The sequence below is a fragment of the Cnephaeus nilssonii genome, assembly GCF_951640355.1.
Source record: "Cnephaeus nilssonii genome assembly, chromosome: 9".
NCBI lineage: Eukaryota > Metazoa > Chordata > Mammalia > Chiroptera > Vespertilionidae > Cnephaeus > Cnephaeus nilssonii.
Window position 1 is genome coordinate 88,281,205 of NC_137080.1, and position 19,825 is coordinate 88,301,029.

At 48.0% G+C, this 19,825-nt stretch overlaps 1 protein-coding gene across 1 annotated transcript in view; it reads left to right on the forward strand.

Moving 5' to 3' along the window:
• KIF6 (kinesin family member 6) overlaps window positions 1–19,825 on the forward strand; it is a gene marked incomplete at its 3' end in the record, with an annotated part of 382,214 nt that overhangs the window by 310,283 nt on the left and 52,106 nt on the right. The gene's annotated exons all lie outside the window — the stretch shown is intronic.

The following is a 19,825-nucleotide window of genomic DNA, read 5'->3' on the forward strand; positions in this document are numbered from 1 at the left end:
TCGCCTCCAACTGCCCTCTCTTGCAGGCCTGGTGCCTCCCAACTGCCCTCCCCTGCTGGCCATCTTGTGTCCACATGAGGGCAGGATCTTTGACCACATGGGGGCAGCCATATTGTGTGCTGGAGTGATGGTCAATCTGCATATTACTATTTTATTAGATAGGATAGAGGCCTGGTGCATGGGTGGGGGTCAGCTGGTTTGCCCTGAAGGGTGTCCCGGATCAGGGTGGGGGTTCCCTTGGGGCATGGGGCAGCCTGAGCGAGGGGCCTGTAGTGGTTTGCAGGCCAGCCATGCCCCCTGGCAACCCAAGTGGAGGCCCTGGTATCTAGAATTTATTTACCTTCTACAATTGAAACTTTGTAGCCTGGAGCAGAGACAAGCCTTCTGCTCACTCCGAAGCAGCAGCCATTTCTGTTTAGGGTTTATTTACCTTCTATAATTGAAACTTTGTAGCCTGGAATGGAGGCTTAGGCCGGCCAGGGCTGCAGAAGCTTGGCTTCCTCCTTCAACCCTAGCCTCCTTACCTTCTATAATTGAAACTTTGTAGCCTTAAGTGGAGGCTTAGGCCAGCAAGGGCAGGTGGAAAGCTTGGCTTCCTCTGTTGCCTGGGAAACCCAAGCCTCCCTCCTGCTCTCTGTGGCTGTAGCCATCTTGTTTGGGTTTATTTGCATACTCGCTCTGATTGGCTAGTGGGTGTGACTTGTGGGTGTAGCGAAGGTACGGTCAATTTGCATATTACTCTCTTATTAGGTAGGATTGTTATTTTGCAGATTTTTAAAAAATGGTGTTTCAGTGAGGTGACCTGCCAAGTGGCCAAGCTAGAATTAAAATTAATTTCTGCCCAATTCCAAAACTTTTAAATACAGTAAATCATCTCCACAAATCAGGTTCATTTAACTTTGACATTTTCTTCTGAGTTTAATTTGCCTTCATCCTGCAGGATCTGCCCAACTGGCTCATACTAGACCCAAGCCCATGCACACACAGCCCAGGAAGATTAAAGGGGTCTTTGTAACGTGGTTCGTGGGCTCAGTTGTGGTGGTGAGAGGGGTCTGAGACCCAGCCTGCCCCGCTCCCCATTCCAGGTGCACGGGCCCAGGGTCGCTCTCCCCTGAGGGCACCTAAGGGCACTCTTTTCTAGTTTGCAGAGAGAAGTGCTGTGGGCTCCCAGCAGCCTGTAGGGTCCTGTGACCCACATGGGTTTCAACTATCGTTTTCAATGGTTTGGGAAATGGAAGAGTTGTATTTTCAGGTTGTATACAGTTGCAACTGAGTGGGTTCACTGGTGCTTCAGAAAACCTGGGAGAATTCTAATGTAAACCTAGATGAGGTTTGATAGGAGTAGGTGTAAAGAAGTACTTATGCTTAAGTACCAAAACCACCACAGGTAAGGACTAGAGAAAGGCTGATGAAGGGCAGGCATAGATGTCACCAGGGGCCACAAAACAAAACTGTTACTGTAAAGTGAAAACTATTGTATCTCAACAAGAGGAAATGCAAAAGTCAAGACACCCCCATCCCCTCTGCCCAGCAGCCCTGGGCCTACATTGTGTCTCCTCGTAAATCTACAGAAGGGAGACAATTCAGAGAAAAGCAGCAGAAGTGATAATTTAAAAGTTACCAAGTAGATTTTTGCATTTTTAAGCAATTCACCACGTGTTTATTTTAAGCTCTGGTTGTGTATTAGAGCATTTAGTTTGATTTTTTAAATTATACTTACCAAAAATGCCATTAATTTGGGCTCAATTTGTATTGGGTGGGATGGTTGGCTATAAGCATGAAAGGAAATTGATTGACTCATGTAACCAGAAAGTCCAAGGAGTACTGTTGGCTTCAAAGGTAGGCTTCTCCTTCTTCTCCCTCTTCTTCCCACCTTCTCCCTGAGCCCTCCCCTCCCATCCCCTTCTCTTGCTCCTTCTTCCATCTCTCAGTTCTGCGTGACTCTGTTTTCTGCTAGCCTCTCTGCAGATAGTGGCAAGGTGGCCCCGGAAGCACTAAGTAGCAAGGTCTGTAGAATTCAAAATTCTAGTAAAAGGGATTTTCCCCAACAATGCTGGCAGAAGACCCTCCAGGGAGGAGTGATTGGCATGCCTTTGACCATGTGACCATCTCTGAAGCCATCCCTGCACCCAGGGGAAGGAAACCTCCACCTGACTGGGCCTAGAGCTTGTGCCCACTCCTCAGCCATGACTTAGCCCACCTGCACATAAACGGAACAAGATTTTTAAGGAATCCAAGAGGTATCTTTCTCCAAAGGAAAAAAAAAAAAAGCTGGGCAGAAAGCCACCATGTTCACTATAGACCTTTCAGAAACTTACCTGATGCCTGAAACGAGAAATCTGTAAAGGAGATTTCAGTTAGATAACAGAGTGATTTGTTCTGGGGGGGAAAGAAAGCTGTGAATGGGGAACTTAAAACTGGTTTTCAGCACAGGCACGCCTGCTGGAGTGGAATAAAGGCAAAACTCCATGCTAACAAGAACAGGGATTGCAGGAAAATTACGATTGGGAAGACCACTCAACACCCATGAAACTTCATACCTGGAACTCTAACAAACCAACTACAGTCTAATAAAAGTCATGATGTAAATTAATAACAGGTTAACTTCCTAATACATAAAGAAACACTGTATAAAATAGCAGATTTGTTCATCCAACGTGAGGCTATCGAGACAGAAGAGGGCATAGGAAGGTTTGAGGCGCTGAGTGATGGAGACACGAACAGCCACACAGAGGGGAGCGGTGCCGCACAGGAAGGAAGAGTCTCTCTCCCGAGAAAGAGCCCTGGCCACACTGGACCAAGGAAAGGGACGTGGAGGGACCATTTCCACTCGCGCCGTTGCCACCGGTCATCAGGAGCTGGTCCCTGTTAAAGAAGCATCGCTGTGGGAGAACCGGCTGTTGATTACGTCACACGGAGGAACCAATAACTTGCAATTCATCTTTACAGAGACTTAAAAAGGAAGAAATAAGTTTCAATCGTATTGAAAAGATAGTTGCTCATGTAAAAAGACATTTTGCCCAAATAAAGCGTAATTAAATGGAGAGAGATTCTAAGGACCTTTAAAAGCAGGAGAGCTGACTCAGGGCATCTGGAGATGAAAAGAGCAAAGCTGTTTTTTAAGGTCCCTTCTGTAACAATTCGGAAAGTTGAAATTCCAAGACATGTGGTTATCTGAATGGCAGCCATGCCAGTATGACTGATGTCTTCATGAAATTGATTGAATGCATTGCTGTCATCTTGGGATCAAGCAAAAAAAAAAAATGATTTGAGCAAGCTGAGGCTGTAGAGTATATTAACTGACAATGGGTAACACTAATAATTGTCATGTATACAACAAGGAAGAACATTTGGTTGGAATGCCAGCACGAAAAGATGGATGGCTGCCTCCCAAGAGTCCCGACAGGGTGGTCCTAACTTAATGAATGAACCACGATCCGGAATCTGGCCTTGGCTGGCTGGATTCAGAAAGACTGATGCATGTCAATCAACTCACTATAAACCAGAGAGGTAATTTTTAAACAGACCATGGGGGAGGCTCGTTAATGGACAGGAACTCTTACACTGCCTCCATCCAGGGCATCTTCTCCCAGGGAACAAGATGGATTAGTCATTGGAAGGTTAGTAAGTAGGCATGTCCAAGCACAACGGGAATCAAAAAGAGAAGTAAAGGGTTTTGAGAGCTGGATTCCCAAGGTCACGGCGAAAGCCCACCAGGCGCCCACCGCCCACTGCTGCAAACACCTACAGCAATCATAGTCAGCTTTCAGGCAAACCAGCCCCTCCCTGCACAATACACGTTTCTCTAGAAAAGACAAAATGACACTTACATTAGGCTTCTATGTACTAAACTATACATATTTCCCCTCAAAATGAACCACGTCATGTTGATAGTGTTTTGGGTGACAGAAACAATTACTTTTAGTTTGGTAATCTTCTGATTATTAGAAATAGAGACCCAGTGAGCCAGCTCAGACCCAGGATGCATGTGTGCTGATGGTGATAACCTCATCAAGATACAATAATAAGAAGATCGGAGACCCCCTCCAAGCTGGAATGGGAGCCAGAGCCAGCACCTGGCAGGGGGGGAGGGGGGCATCAGGAACCAGGGTGGCTCCAGAGCCCAACACTCACCCACGCCTCCCTCAGGGCCTCTCGCTACCTCAGCACGTGTCTGCTCTGCAGCCTGCCAGCCCTGCTGAGCACAGACCGCGCTTGCTCAGGGCCTGCTCTGACCCGATTGGAACCTCAAAGCACCTTCAAACGTTCTGTCCCAAGGCTATCAAGCTAGTTATTTCTTAGCTCCGTGTTATGAGAAAGAGAACCTGACTGACCCAACTGATCTTTTTTAGACCTTAAAGACAACAGCTGCCTAAGGATGTGCTGTTTTGGTCAGGAACCAGCCTCTGGCCCAGACGCTGTGGCCCGGGAGGAAGAGAGGCCTTGTGTTTCGGAAAGTGGCAGCAGAGAGTGCGACAGGAGGGGTTTCTGTTTCTTAAAGCAGATGGGGAGGGCGGGCCCAATGGCGGCCATCGTGTATCCTCTTGGTTTTATCTCCTGGAGAGCTGTGCGAAGGTTTTTGTTGGTTCAGCTCTCATAAGGTGACATCAGTTTCTTTATTCCCAGGGTCTCAAGGAAGCACCTGGCCATTGCCCCTCTGTTTCACCCACTAGTCTTTGTAAAGTGCCTTCTAATAGGCAGTGTTCTATTTTATTATTTTTGATATTGTCAAATCCATTGACATTTTCTCTTATGACTTTCTCCATTGCTTTTGTACTTATTATTGTAACAATAATAAATGATGGGTTGTTCATAGCCTCCTATCTATTTAATGCTTTCCTAATTTTTCTTATGGTTTTCTTTTTATTATTCTATTTTTCACACGGGACTTATTTGGAATTTATTGAGGAATGTGGCATAACCTGAGGTTCTAAGTTGAATCTCTTTCAAAGAACCAATTTTCCCAACACCTATTTCGTTTAATGAAATGCCTTAAAATAAAACGCCTTTCCCTCCTGGGAGAGTCGTTGCAGGTTCCCGGGAGGCAGTTGATGCTTTCTAATCTCATCGCCAGAGTAATGTACATCCGTGGCAAGTTTCACTCCGGTATTTCAGAAATAACTTGCCAGGGCTATTCTCATCAGATACCAGAATAACCTGCCGAAAAGCGCCAACTTGTATGGCAAGCAGGCAGCTCATGGCTGGGAGAGGCAGGCCTGTGTCTGAGTGGGGGTCCCTCCAGGCTCAGAAGGGAAAGATAGTTCATATCACGTTGATTCATTTCTAAGGAGAACAAGTTATTTCATCATTGTACGTTGATTAAAAAGGGGAATGAGTAACCGCAGATGAGGTAGAAGAGGGAGTGGGGGCTCTGTCGTTGATGCTGAAAACACCAGAGGCTTTGCTGTGTCTACTGCTGACCACCCTGAGAACACAGATGTGTCCCTTGCTGAAAACCGACCGCCCAGAGCATTCAAACCCAGAGCACGCTGGGTGGGAGTATCTCTCCCCACGTGGCCATTCTGCTCAGGGTGGGGGTGGCCTTGGCTTGGTGTTGGCTTCATGTACTAGAGTAGCATGACCCCGCGGACCAGCCCCCTCTAAGGCACAGTCTGCACCACCGCTTCCTTCAGCGAGCCTAAAGGTACACTGCGCAGCTCCACGGCCAATGAGCTAAAGCATGGACCTCAGAGGGGAGACCGAAACCTCGGGCAGACACATGTGTCCCCCCACAGGCCCCTGTGCTCCCTTCCCGAGGAGTCTGCCTGCTCTTGGGCAGCATTGAAAGGGCAGGATGCTCCAAGCACATCCAGGCTGCATCGTTCATCAGGCATCTCATGGGCAAAAGCCCAGCGCAGGCAGCTTGGGTGGGGAGAATAATAAGAGCGGGAATCTGGGCAGCTTCCCAAGCGAGGCTGAAAGGGTGGCCCGAGGCAGGAGTGCTACAGAGGCCCCTGAAGTCTGCAGTCAGTGCTTGGACAGAGCTGGGGTGGCCTGCAAGGACTGGGAGTAAACAGAAGAGCTCGAGGTCAGCCATCACGTGTCCACGGGAGATTTTGGGCCTGAAGTGTCCAAGAGGTCGAGTTCCCACCATAATGAGAATAATGGCCAACTTTGGTAGAGTTTCTGATGAAACTTGAAGAAACTGAGGCCTGGAAGAGTTAGTAAACAAGCCCAATAATACTGAGCTCCTAAGGGATGGAGCCACAACTGGAGCCCAGTTTCTGATGGGGTCCCAGGTCAGTGCCCTCAGGTGGCAGGAAAACCCACTGCCCAGCTCAGAAGGAGGTATTGGGCCCCTGTTGTACCCGGGAAACTCACATGGCCTCACTGAGTTCAAGCTGATGATAAAAAGAAGGGATGGGAGCCAGTGTAGGAAGCCTTTTCCCACCTTTACTCCCAGGGAGATGACAAAGGAAGGAGGCAGAGAGCTGACTGGGAGGTGGGCAAGGGCTAAGTCAGTCCAGGAAGGGCAAACCTATCTTCCTAGGGTCTCCCCTGGTCTGGAGTTTAGAAAGTGATGGAGTCAGTGGAGGGTTAGTTTTTGTCTCTTGTTAATTGTTCAAGTGATTCATGTGTGTATACCTCTGTAGAATGTTCAAAGGCTACCTTATATGCATATCAAAATGTAAGAGCCCCTCTTCATCTCCTCTCTCCCAGGACCAACCATGGCCGCTCTCTAGAGGGGAGTAACCACTCCCCACAATTCAGTGCATGTCCTTCCACCCCTTCTGTGCTTTTGTAGGTGGACAGATAGATGATTGACCTATGGATGATAGATGCATGCATGCATACATACATACATACATACTTACATAGATGGTAGACAGGCAGCAGACGTGTACAAAGACGCCTTGTTTATTACATAAATGGGACCATAATGTACAAGTTATTCTGCACTTTGCTTTTTTCCTTTAACAGTGATTATGGGTCTATCACTCACCAATTTTAGTGGGGCTATTTTTAAGTATGAATAAACCATGATTTGTTTAATTACTCTCTTGTAACAGACATTTCATTTCTCCCCAATTTTTTTTTCTATCACAAACAAGGCAAGCATTTTTTTTTGTCTACAAATGAGTGTTTCTTTGAGATAGATGCCTAGAAGTAGAACTGGGGAGAATGACAGTGGATGTATATTTTTAATTTTTCTGCTCACTCCCGAGTTTCCTTCCCAAACGTTTCATTAATGTGTATTCCCATCAGTGTGTGACAGCACCTGTTCCCCTGCATCCTTGCTCATACATAATAATATTAGTCATTTTAGGTTTTGCCAGTTGGAGAGTTAAAAAAAAAATAGTACTTCATTATTGTCTCATTTTGCATTTCCCTGACAGCTGGTGGGACTGAGTGTCTCGCAGCCTTTGTCCATTGGGTGGTTGACTTTCTCTTATGATTTGGAGGAGTTCCTCTGGATATTGGCCTTGGTCTTAGGATGTGTAGCAGGTGTTGTCTCCCAGTCGGTCACTTGTTTTAATTTTCTCTCAAGGTGTTTAGAAGAATCCTAGGAAGCTGCTTTTCTCTAATCTTTAAAAGTTGCCTTGCATAAGATTGGATTGTCTGCTCTTTGGTTTTGCAATTGTTATTAGGAGTCATGCCTCACCATAACTCTGCCCCAAGGAAAATATCCAAGGAAGCCTCGGTCACATGTGCAGGTCTCACTACAACATATGTGGGTCAGGACTGGGCATGGTGATTCCAGGTCAGCTGTCCTATAGCCATTCCATGAATGAGTGACTCCTGCATACAGATGCTTAAACCTGCTACCAGACCACAAGCCTCATGATTTTACTGCTGAAAATGTGAGCTTTGTAATGAGGTAAAGACTGATTTCATTTATTTAATCTTTATTGAAGACATCTTTAATGATGCCTGAATATTTTTAAATTTTGATTGTGTTTTGCAAAATAACTTATTAACACATGTTGAGATGATTTTGAAGTCTAGAAAACCTCCTAATAAATCATTGGGATGTAGTATCCAGCAACTCATTAGCAAATACTGGGTCCTTGAGGGTACTCCCTTCTGTTGGAAGACAAAAGCAAATAATTACGGAACGACTACAGAAATGGGTGATGTGCCTAATTTAACAGACAAGGAACATCAAAGATGTAAAGTTTATTAATTGTCTGCACCAATCATCTAAAGCAAGACCAGGTTAATATTTAAGGTTAAGAAACAATGTATTCCTATAAAAATGGGGGGGGGGGTGTCATGAAGAGGAATCATGAGAATTTAGTTTCACCTCACCCCCCAATGAAATAACCAAAACAAAACCTTTAACTCCCAGAACAGAGGTGACAGCACATGCAAAAAGGGGTCCGAACCTACGAGGCCAGATGCCGTATCCTCGGGGGCAGAGCTGAATCGGGGATGCCTCTGCCCTAACAGCCGCTAACCAGGGTGTGGTGGTGACGCTGTAGGTGGGCTCAAGAAGACAGTGGCGGCCATGCCTTCCTGCTATTGCCCTGGAAGGAGAGGGTGGGTTTCAGAGGAGTGAGTTCAGAGTCAGCTTTGACTAAGGTGCTGCCAAAGCCACAAAGCTCTTCAAATGCTACAGAAGAATCCAAGAATGTCGAGTCCAAATAAGAGAAATCCACCGAACAGAAGGGGTTGGTGGGGAGGGGAAAAGCGCATTTGGCAGCAGTCTGCCAATAGGAAGTTGGCCACCTTTACACTAGAATTCTGGGTAATAAGTAGTAAGGATTACATTAAAAAGATTAATATCCCCGCACTCCCACTCAGAAACCTCTGAGGTTTCCTCATCGCCAAACAAAAATGTTCATGCCCCTTAATCTAGCATTCAAAAATTCTTTCTCCATGTCGATATAATTATATTAACATTCACATACTTATATGGGAGATTGAGTGGCTTGTTTTAAAAATGAGAGAGAGATGAAAATAATCATTATATATATATATATATATATATATATATATATATATATATATACACACACACACACACACACACACACACACACATACATCTGCTTTACACTGCATCCAGGATTTTGTGTCCATGATAGTCTACAGAATGGTTTTATCACAATATTTTCTATTATTTTCTAGTTGATGGTATTTACTTTATTTCCATTTTTCTGCCATATAAAACATGCTGCAATAAACACCCATGCACATATATTTTTATATACTGGTGCTTTTACTTCTATGGAAACTCTTTCTCTAAAGGACCAGATAGTAAATATTTTAGGCTTTGTGGGCTTTAAATGGTCTTAGTTGCATATTCTTCTTCTTCTTTTACAACCCTATAAAAATGTAAAAACCATTCTTAGCTCACAGTCCAAAGCCATACAAAACAGACCGCAGGACAGAATGGCCTGCCAGCCCCAATTTGCCAGTCCTTGGAATAGAGTCCTGGGAGTAGGATTTCTTCCTAAGTGTATTATAATTTTTGCTGCTTTTGTGAATGGAATATTTTTCTATTTCCTGAGATAGAAAAAAAATCTATTTTTTAAAAATGTTTTCCTGCTCAGCCAGTGTTGCTCAGTGGTTAAACACCCACCTATGAACCAGGAAGTCACAGTTCAATTCCTGATCAGGGCATATGTCTGGGTTGCGGGCTTGATCCCCAGGGAAGGGCATGCAGGAGGCAGCCGATCAATGATTCTCTCTCATCATTGATGTTTCTCTCTCTTCCTCTCCCCTCCTCTCTGTAATCAATAAATATGTATTAAAATATTTATTTTTTTCCTTGCACCTAGTTATCTTACCAAATTCTCTTTTTAATTTTAATGGTCTTCTTCTTGATATAGTTTCTTGAGTTTTCTAGAAATGCAATTATATTCATCACAAAAGAACAATCTTCTAGTATTGACACTTAGTGGGGGGTTTTTCTTGTCCTATTACACTCATTGAATCACTACTAGCTAATACTAGTAACAGCCTGTCCTTTCTTGTTCTTGGTCTAATGAAAATGGCTTAAGATCACACCGTTTAGGATGTGTGATCATATGAGCAAAAGTACTGCCAGGCATCACCAGGCTCGGGCTGTGGAACTGCTGTCCTATGAACTGGGTGTGGGCAGATCTGCAGTGCTCTCAAGGCAGGAAAGGCCATGGAGAGACGCGGTGTTTGAGAACCGGTTGCTCAGCAGGTTCACAGGGGCACAAATGTCTGAGGTTTGATGGGGGATGAAGTACAGTACAAATACAATCGGCTCGTGAGCTGGGTGAAGGACAGAGACTGAGTCTGCCTGACGATGAGAAAGGGAAATAAAGCAAATATTATGGATGTAACTTTTCAGCCCTGACTGTACACACAGTCAATGAGTTGGACACATTCCAGTTCTGGGCAAAGTGGAATAATCACACTCCATCCTGTCTCTCCTATGGAAGACAACTATAAACACACTAGAGGCTCGATGCACGAAGATTCATGCAAGAATGGGCCTTCCTTATCCTGGCTGCCAGCACCACCTTCGCTCTGGCCAGAGCCACCTTTCGCTCCTGCCCAGAGCCACCTTTCCGCCTTCCCATGCTGCCCAGAGGCCCAGAGCAGCTGGGGCGGTGTGGACCGCCTGCGTCCCGCCCCACCCCCAGCTGCTCAGCGCCTGCATATGCAAATTAACCCACCATCTTTGTACAGTTAATTTGCATACTCATTCCTGATTGACTGGTGGGTGTTGCAAAGATACGGTCAATTTGCATCTTAGTCTTTTATTAGTGTAGATGGAGCAGCAAATGAGAACCCAGAGAGCGATCGGTAGCAGGCGGCTTCAGGAAGGAGACCAGAATTCAAAGTACCACCAGGTTGGCGCCCCCGGGGAATCAGTGACAAGCTGCAGCCACCAAACAGAAGTCTGGAACTCTGATGGAGGAGATCCCTCCATTCTCACCGGAGGGGCTGTGGTACCAAAAAATGGGCAGACGCCTCATTGCGTTTCCTCTCTGTCCTCCCACCACTTGGCCCCAGATGCAGACATAGTCATGGGAATCACCTGGCAGGATTGAGGAGTCCAAGAGTGGGGCTTTAGGGTCTTAATGTGTCAGGTAGATCACAGAGGGGAAGGAAATCAAGACAATGATTCCATAAAGCTGTTTACATAAACTCCTGTGCTCACTTTCAAACTGAGCATGCACGAATCTAGAGAGCATCCTAAAGGCTGGGGCAATCATGCTACAGGGAGACTCGCACCCAGGTCCTGTGCTGGCCCCTGGACCGCACACATGTGGGATGGAAGTGACTAGCACTGAAAAGCCTTTGAAAACAGAGCAGCTGACATGGAATCGGAGCCCAAAGAAGGCTTATTGGAATCTGTGGCTGGAACCTAAGCAGATTGACTGTCTGCTGAAATAAACAAATCGAAATAAGTAGTCTTAGAATTTAAACAAGACACTGAAAATGTTCAGGATGTGACCCAAAATTATGTGTCATATAAGAAGAACCAAGAAAATCTCAACTCACAAGGGGAAAGACAATCAGGAAGTTCCAGCCCCTACATGATTCAGGGTTAGAATCATCAGACAGAGACAAAGCAGCTCCTAAAACTATGCTTTGAGAATTAAGAAAGACCCTCTTAAAATAAATTGAAAGGTAGAAAGTATCAAAATGTCAAAAATGTAAAGAAGAACCAAATGGAAAATTAAAACCAAAAAATAAAATAGCAAATGGACTCACAAGAAGAATGAAGATGACAAAGGGAAGAGTTAGTGACCTTAGAGAATAAATAGCAAGTATCTCATCTGAACAACAGAAGGAAAAGTATTTTTTAAATGAGCATGTCAGTTGGCTGTTATGTGAGAGTAGAATCTGAGGGCCCTAGTAGATTTAGTAGGGCAGGAGAATGTGTTGTAGATTTTGTCAGATTTGAATAAGCAAAGAAGATAGTTTAAGGGGTTAAAATTAAGGGAAAGAAGACAAATGAGCTGGCATCTTGAGGAGAAGGACAAATCAAAGAAATAATTTGTGAGAGAGACTTTTGCAAGTCTAGCTCCACTGGGACCGATTTGGAGACAGTTTATCAGAGATGATTATCTAATCTAATAATAGACAAATATGCAAATTGACCGCACCTTTGCTACGCCCAAGCCACGCCCACCAACCAATCAGGACGAATATGCAAATTATCCAAACAAAGATGGCGGCTAATTTGCATATCGCGACAATGTAGAAAGAAGCCAAGAGCTGCAGAAGGGAGCAAAGCTGCAGAGAAGCAAGCAAGCCGAGGGGAGGAGAAGGGAGGAGCGGAGGCAGGGCCGGGGGAGAAGGAAGTTGAGCAGGCGAGGCCGGGGGCGAAGGGGCGGGGCTGGGGGCAAAGGGGCGGGGCCGGGGGCGAAGGGAGGAGCGGAGGCGGGGCCAGGGGAGAAGGGAGGAGCAGAGGCGGGGCCAGGGGAGAAGGGAGGAGCGGAGGTGGGGCTGGGGGAGAAGGGAAAAGCAGGCGGGTTGGCAGAGAAGGCAGGCCGGGGGAGAAGGGAGGAGTGGAGGCGGGGCTGGGGGAGAAGGGGCGGGGCGGGGGGAGAAGGGAGGAGCGGAGGCGGGGCCAGGGGAGAAGGGGCGGGGCCGGGGGAGAAGGGAGGAGCGGAGGCGGGGCCGGGGGAGGAGGGAAGAGCAGAGGCGGGGCCGGGGGAGAAGGGAACAGCAGGCGGGTTGGCAGAGAAGGTGGGCCGGGGGAGAAGGGAGGAGCGGAGGCGGGGCCAGGGAAGAAGGAAGGAGAGCGGGCTGGCGGAGAAGTTAGAAAAGCAAGGGGGCTGGCGGAGATCGCAGGGCGGGGGACAAGGGAGGAGAGCAGGCAGGGTGGGGTAGAGTGCAGCAGGAAACCCTATTGCAGGATTTTTCCTGCAACGGGAACACTAGTCTATATATAATTTCCCTTTGTATGGTCAACTCAGCAAAATCTGTGGGTTTCTTAAACATGCCTGGGGAAATAGCCCGATCTCCGTCCCTCTTTAGAGTATTTGCTTATGTTTTAGTCTCTCTCCACACAGCACTATCTCATCAAGCTCCCCCCGGCCAGGGGTGCCTTTCCCTGACTTCCTAAATAGCTGCAGGGTGTGCCTGGCGCAGCACAGTGGGAAACAGACTGAGCGACCCGGCTACGGAGGATGCACTGTTTGGATCGTTCTAAGATAAGTCCTTGGAATGGCTTGAGTCCCTCGTGCCCCAGATGGTATCTACCTCCTCAGGTGTCATTTGCCATCATAGCAGCACACTGTCACTTCCCACTGCACCAAGGGAAAGCTAATCTTCATGAGAAAGAGTTAAGGAGCTTCTGACGTCAGAGCTTCATTTCCAAGGTGTCATCCCAAAAAGGGAAGCTGAGGCAGCAAGAGAGAGAAGCTCACCCCAGCCTGTAGAACATGAGCCAAGGTCTGGGCAATCTGTTTTCCTATTAAAATATGTTCAGTAGGAAACTAGGAGCTACTGTAGTCATTCCCATCCACTGGACCAATAAGCCTGGTCCCAAAATGCCAGCCATGCCGATACGAAACCAGGCAGTGGACTGTCTAGAATATTCCATTTCCCCTGCCTCTCTCTTTGCTGAGTTGGTTGCCAGAGAATTATTTGTGTTTGTAAGAGACTATATTAGCTGAAGAGGTAGTAATCTTTTCAAACAAGGAGGATGAAGAACAGATGGTGTCAGACTCCACTCATACCCCTCTTCTTACCGTGTGTGAGCACGCTAGCGCCACTCCATCTGCGAGCACCTTCGCTCTTCCTGAGAGATGCGCCTGGGACAAGCCAGTGCTAGGGAGTTAACACCCCCCAGGAGGCCTCAGCCAACCACTGTTGGAAGTTGGTGTACACGTACCCACCTCCCTCACCCCCGGGACGGACAACTCAGAGGTGTGTGTCCTACCCAACTCAGAGGTGTGTGTCCTACCCTGTCCTCCCAATGGGACTGAGTTCCTGTTGCCCATGTAGCTGCTTTCCCTTCCTGCCTCACTCCTCCACTTTCTTAGCAGTTTATCCAAGGATGACTTCTCAAAGGAACCACTTGTACTAGGGTCTGTTCCTGGGAGAACCACACTGAGAAAGGTAGAGTGCCACCGTAGCTCAGACATGACGACGGGGACTGGGCCTGCATCACTGGGGCAGGGTCTGAGCGAACTGAAGTGAGCTAGAACCTGCAGGAAGGCCTCTGGCTTTTGGGCAGCTTCCAAAAGTCGCTGTCCATCCTGATAATGTCACACGGTTAGGAATTCAGGATGCTCTGTTTGCCATCCAGACAATTAGTTGTTCTTTTCTTGCTGTTTATGCAAGATCTTAGCTCACCCGTCATTCATCCATTGTATTAACATAGTTGGTGATTTCCTAAGATTCAGGTAAAAACCACCAATTCCACTAAACACCTCCTCGCTGCTAAAATAACAACCCACAAAGGCTCATTGGCATTAGTCCGCTGACACGTAATCCGGGGAAGCAGATTTCTGCAATTCTGTGGTACAGAAAATCATTACCTCGCGCAGATGTCTCCAGCAGACAACATCCCAAAGGCCCCCGAGCGAAGTTCTCTCCAGAAACCGCACGTCACACGTCTTCACCCGTCACTGGAATGGACTCTGAAGAGAAAGGAGTATAAATATTCATCACCGTGAAGCAGGAGTCGGGTCTGCTTCCAGTGGCCGGTCGGCATCAAAAGCCTTGTGAACAAACCCACACGGATTCATAAACGTGCCCCCATCGCCCTGGCCCCTCCTGCCACACCCACACACGAGTCCTCCCCAGCAAGAGTTGTTCTCCGCTGAGGCCTTGCGCAATAAGGAACAGTCCTTGGATTCCTCTGCTCATTCCTTAGCCGCTTCTTGGACCCCCTGATGCTGACCGAATCTAGATCAGGTGTGTTTACTTTGGACCCCACGAGGCCTGGCCAGTGTGGCCAGCACCGAGCTGTCTGCAAAATATTAGCTTTTGATATTTTAAGAAGGGTGAAAAGGAACAAATTTAACCAGATTTCATGTCTTCAGCAGTTTGTAGTTCGGATTGGCATCAGCTAGGAATATGAGCGCCCAGGCCGTGTCTGAAGGAATGCTGTCCTGTTCCAGAGTGCGGGCCTTCCCGCCCCGCCCCTCCCGCTCAGCCGCCCGTTCCTGTTCCCGGGGTAAGAGCAGCACCTCGGAAACTTCTCCCACTGAGCCTCGGCAGCCCTGGCCCCGCCAGCCTGTAACAGCCGGGCAGGGGTACGCCTCCGTTTTATTCCCAGATTATTATGGCCCAAGTCCCTACTGGCGTTACTGCTAAAAATCCATCCACTCATCTCAAAACTCGTCCCAGGCCGTTCCTGAGAGGGTCTCCAAGGACGGCCGCTTGAGTGCTCTGCTGTGTGCCCCTGGGGGTCCTCCCTGCCTCCCTCGCCTTCCTCTGTGGGGCCGTTCTCTGGGCTCGCTGTCCTCTGATGGGGGCAGTGCTGGGCCGCGGGTCCAGCCTCGGGCCCTGCTTCCCTGGCTGCCACATCCAACGAGGCCGACTCTTACAAGACTTTACCGAAGGCTTGGGGCTGGTGGAAATGCTCCTGGGAAAGGAGGTAAAAACCAGTCTGGAAGTGGGGCTCTTGGAGGGCCTTGACCCAGCGGCTCTAGGGCCTCCTTCTTGGTGGCCTCCATGTCCCCTCAGCAGGTGCTCCAAGCAGCCACCTGCTTTGGTCTCCAGGCCCAGCTGCCTCTTCACACAGTCACTCCCTCCAGGGCATTGTCGGGACTCACAGCCCGCCACAGAGTTTGGAGCACTTTGTTTGTCCAAATCTGGGCTATTTAATCTTAAATGACACAAGCAGGTCACTATCCCAAGTGGGCTGCACTCAGTGACCAGCCCCTGGTCTTATCTTTCATCAAATCTCATGTTTCCCAATGGGGACTCCATGGCCTGTTGAGAAGAGCCATTCTTAATCACACAGGACCGAGAGCAGCCCACTAAATACCATAGTGCTTTTCCCCTGCTACTATGAGCGTGACTCAGTACCTGGATGGGAACCTCCATTCACGTGCAAGGTGAGGACAAGATTAAGGCCTGCGTGTCCACCTCACCGGGGTCTTTCCTCTCCTCCCAAAGTGCTAGAGCAAGTGCTTGGATAAGAACACACACCCGCCATCTGTATTAGTCATGGTTCCCAGAGAAACAGAACCCATAGGGTGTGTGTGTGTGTGTGTGTGTGTGTGTGTGTGTGTGTGTGTAGACAGGGACAGAGACAGAGAGAGGAGAGACTGATTTATTTTAAGGAATTCCCTCATGTGATTATGGAGGTTGGCAAGTTCAAATTCTGCAGGACAAGTCTGCGAGCTGAAGACCAGGGAGGAGTAGATGTTGCAGCTCGAGTCCCAAGGCAGTCTGGAGTTTCTTCCTCCTCGGGAGACTGGGGTCTTTCTTCTCTTAGGTCTTCATCTGGTTGGATGAGGGCCATCCACCTTCTGGAGGGCTGCCTGCTTTACTCAAAGTCTACTGGCGTCAATGTTAATCACATCTAAAAGCAGCGTCTACACTGGTGTTTGGCCAAACATCTGGACACCATACCTCAGTAAGTTGACCCATAAAACCAACCATCACACCATTCAAGCACAAACACTGCTCTTTAGGCACAGGGCAATCTACCTGCAGGTTTAGAGGGAGGAGCATTCTCCTTTGTGTGGAACTCAGTTCTGCTGAAGAAATACCCAATCTGTGTTTCTGAACCCAGAGCACCTAACTCTTAGCCGGAAGCACCTGCATTTGGATTACGTTCATTTTCAGAGCTTCCCAAAGAATGGTCCAGCTTAACCTTCCATGTACAGACCTCACATGGTCCATTGAATTATCAAAATATCTCAAACAGAACTGTGTTTGCCTCGAAGATAATATCCAGACTCTCCCATAGAAGGCAGAAGCTGCTCCTAATTATGAAACTTTTCATCTTCCCAACTTCAAAGAGTGACAGTCTGCTCTCCTCTGGCACCTGTCAGACCCCGGAGCAGCCGATGGCCAGTTAGTCCATGAGCTGAACGGAAAGCAGCCAGTGCTGCAATGAGAATTCTCCACAACTGCTGTGCCCTGGGGCGTCACTGTCACGTCTCCTAATTCATGGAGTACAGCTGCCCATCCACTCCCAGCCACAGGGGACCTGAGCATCCCTGTGATAGGGAAATCCATAACCAAAAACTAACACTTTATGTGAGAAAAAAAAAAGATTGCACTTGCAAGTAAATCTATGAAAGACCCTACGAATAGTTTATATTCACCAAAACAAAACACTAAAGGACATATAATAACATCTAATTCATCTTCAACTTGTCACAATGGGTTATGTATATTTAACTTCCATTTGCCAGCCCTTATACACTGCATGCTTTTCAGGATCTCTTTCCCCTCAAGTTTCAACGTGAAGCTTGTAAATTATTTTTATTTTTGCATATTAGGGCAATTCCTCCTCTGTGTCTGTTTCTTCTCTGAGGGCTGACTGCCTTCCTGCTGTCATCCCTGGGACTTGCTGCCTCAGAGCCTCGGTACCAAAACCTGTGTGGTCAGCCCAGCCCCGCCTGTTCGGGCCCTGCCCCCGGCACCGCCCTCAGATGAATGGAGAAGTGTGTACTTCCGCCCTCACCTCCCTTCACGTCTCCCAAACCTTCATCGCAATAACCTGCCCTCTGGTTTGGCTATCTGTTTTGCCTCCTTATTCTAGTCCTAACTCCTGGGTCCCCTTATTCTCCACTTACCCCACAATGGCCAGCTCCCACCCGCTGGGCCTGAAGTCTGTACAGAAACAGAGCCACGCACACTAGCATTTCACGTGGGCAGAACTTGAGCTAAGGGCGGGGACACTGTTCTTTCTGAATCTCGTGGTCCCTGAAACTCATCCTCCGCAGCCTGCCCGCCTCCTGCTGCCCCTCTCCCCGGAGACGAGGTTTGGCCGCAACAGAAACAACAGTGGAAAGAGTCCTGGTGCTATTTTCTGGAAGAAGAAGAAATGAAGGATGAGGGTAGGAGTCACCCCCATCCCCGGCTCTGAAAACATGACTATTAGACCAACATTTCAAGCACGCTTATGAGAAAGTCATTTACTTCAGATTCCGAAATCAATCCTATTTGACTACGTTAGGGAATATGGAAGATCCTGTTGCCAATGAAAGTAGTGGTGAATTTGAGGCTGAGTGAGTGATGGGAAGGCAGAGGCTGAGTATGGGCCCCCGCATTGGACAAGGTTGTGGTGGGAGTCAGGGGCTGCCGAAAGGCCGAAGCTTTGCTCTGGGAAGCCCTGCGCTGTGACTGTTGCAAGGACAAGTGACTGTCCTCAATGCGGGGAGAGGCACCTCAGTCTAGTCCACTGGGCCCTAGATAGCTTGTTAGTTTAGGCCTTACAGGTGCCTTCAGAAAAGAGGAAGGGGGAATACCAATGTCTTAGCATATTTGACCACAACCAAGGCCTTAGAAACGATTGCAATGGGTTTGCGTTCTTCTGTCCTCCACGCAGTATTAGTTTCTGTATTGCAACCCTCCTCCCCCCCGCCCCCCGCCGACCCCCGCCACGGTAATTACTCTCACTACTCCACCACCACTACTACCCCGCTTGCTGTGCGCCTGCATGTGCCAGGCCCTGTGCTGGGGCCTTCTGTACATTTCTCCAATGCTCGCAGCAACCTTGCATGAAGGTGTTATCATTCCATTTAAACGAAGAATTGAAGCCCAGAGGGATGCAGTAGCCCGAGGTCACAGGTAGTTGGTGGTCCCTGTTCCCAATGCCCATGTTCTTCCCACTATGCCAGGCCCAGGCCTCCCTCTGCTACTTCTCCTGCCATTGTCCATTGCTCCTCCTCCCGAGTGAGCCTCCACGGCGGTTCCGTGGTCTCTGCAGGCCGGACGCCCTTCCCTGGCTTCCCATCTCCACCGTGACTCCCCAGGGTCCCCACTGGCTCCTTCCCTGGGACTCGGCACCCTTTGGCTTCCTCGGATGACCCCCCTGAGTTGCGCTAATATATCCCAGCCTCCGCCCCCAGCCCCACAGGAAGTGTCTGCAGAGACAGAGCCCAGAAACCCATGTGGGTTAGATCAATGGTCGGCAAACTCATTAGTCAACAGAGCCAAATATCAACAGTACAACGATTGAAATTTCTTTTGAGAGCCAAATTTTTTAAACTTAAACTATATAGGTAGGTACATTGTTATTAACTTAATTAGGGTACTCCTAAGCTGGCCTTTGCTAAAAACTCAAGGGGCCAAAGAGCTGCATGTGGCTCGCAAGCCGCAGTTTGTCGACCACTGGGTTAGATGGAGGGCCTGGCCCACTGCAACAAGTCTATGCAGCACATAAACCACGACGAACCTGACAGCTGAAACCGTTTCCATTTGATTTTGTCCTCTATTTATAACCCCGCGGACACGTTCTCCTCATCTCCTGCCCCTGCAGCTGGACAGCAGCCCCCACATCAAGGAGCACAGACTGTTACCCACATGGGTTACCCAGCAGCTTGCCCGGCCCTGGGCCTTAACTGGGCACCTTTCTCTCTGCTGACTTTTTTTAAGTACTAGCTGATGTAAATTAATAGAATCAAGCTTTATCTTGCAGTATGAGAGTTTATTATTTATATCAAAGAGCCATGTAAAACTCACTGTTTGCATGTTTCAACCCATCTAAAAATTATATACAGGGTGTCCCCAACAATGTATACCCACTTTAACAGCTGATAGCTCAATGTTGAGAATGAAATGTATTTTAATAAACACTGCCTTCATAATGATTCAAAGTGCGCATATACATTTTTGGGGACACCCTTTCTGTAGCCAAATCACACATCTTCATGCTTGGGTTTTATTTCACGCCCTTAGGAGAGCCCTGCCCTCCACCTCCACAGTCACTTAGGGGCCCATAAAAACCAGCCTCAGTGAGAGGGGGCTTTGGGAA